Genomic DNA, 1,427 nt, shown 5'->3' with positions numbered 1-1,427 from the left:
CAGAGGTGGCAGTGAGCTGAGATCGCACCACTGCACTCCAGCCTGGGCAACAAGGTGAAACTCTTTCTCAAAAAATAAAAATAAATAAAAAGTCCTTCATGATTGGATTCAACCACATTTTTCTGGACCTGTCTTCCGTCAATATCTCCATATTCCATACTGCAGCCACACCAATATTATTATTCAATTTTCTTTTCTTTTCTTTTTTTTTTTTTTTGAGACAGAGTCTCGCTCTGCCACCCAGGCCCAGGCTGGAGTGCAGTGGCCGGATCTCAGCTCACTGCAAGCTCCACCTCCCGGGTTTACGCCATTCTCCTGCCTCAGCCTCCCGAGTAGCTGGGACTACAGGCGCCCGCCACGTCGCCCGGCTAGTTTTTTGTATTTTTTAGTAGAGACGGGGTTTCACCGTGTTAGCCAGGATGGTCTCGATCTCCTGACCTCGTGATCCGCCCGTCTCGGCCTCCCAAAGTGCTGGGATTACAGGCTTGAGCCACCGCGCCCGGCCCTTTATTATTCAATTTTCAAACACACCAAACAGTAGTAACAGCCAACACATACTGAGTGCTCACAGTATACTAGACTCTGTGTTAAATGTCTTTAATCCTTGCAGCAATGAGGCATACTTTTATTATCCCCATTTCATAGGTGGGGAAACTGAGGTCACACAAATAATGAAGAAGCTGGGATTCAAACCGAGGCAGTCTGATGCCAGCCACTACTATTCACCATGATTCTGAATTGCCTAAGAGTGTTACCTCCTGCTCCCTGCTCCTTTCTTCCAGAATGCTCTTCAGTCTCTTGTTACCTGTCAAAGTCCAGTGCAGCCTTCGCTGCTTCGTTTAGGTGTTACCTCTCTGATCAAGCCTAGCTGCATCCCTCCACTTAGAATTAGTTTCTCTTCCTAATTTCCACCCGCCCACAAGGAATGGAGTGCAGGAGTGCCATCTTGGCTCACTGCAGCCTCCACCTACTGGCTCAAGTGATCCTCTCCCACTTTCTGGTTTGTGTTTCTGCCTACTCTTTTAAAAACTGAGGCAACAGGCCGGGCGCGGTGGCTCAAGCCTGTAATCCCAGCACTTTGGGAGGCCGAGACGGGTGGATCACGAGGTCAGGAGATCGAGACCATCCTGGCTAACATGGTGAAACCCCGTCTCTACTAAAAATACAAAAAACTAGCCGGGCGAGGTGGCGGGCGCCTGTAGTCCCAGCTACTTCGGAGGCTGAGGCAGGAGAATGGCATAAACCCAGGAGGCGGAGCTTGCAGTGAGCTGAGGTCCGGCCACTGCACTCCAGCCCGGGCGACAGAGCAAGACTCCGTCTCAAAATAAAAAAATAAAAAAAATAAAAAAATAAAAAAAAGACAAACTGTTCGGCCAGTCACGGTGGCTCACGCCTGTAATCCTAACACTTTGGGAAGCCGAGGCAGG

The sequence above is a fragment of the Rhinopithecus bieti genome, unplaced genomic scaffold (genome assembly GCF_001698545.2).
Source record: "Rhinopithecus bieti isolate Rb0 unplaced genomic scaffold, ASM169854v2 scaffold_81727, whole genome shotgun sequence".
NCBI classification, from domain to species: domain Eukaryota; kingdom Metazoa; phylum Chordata; class Mammalia; order Primates; family Cercopithecidae; genus Rhinopithecus; species Rhinopithecus bieti.
Note: the sequence above shows the minus strand (reverse complement) of the source record.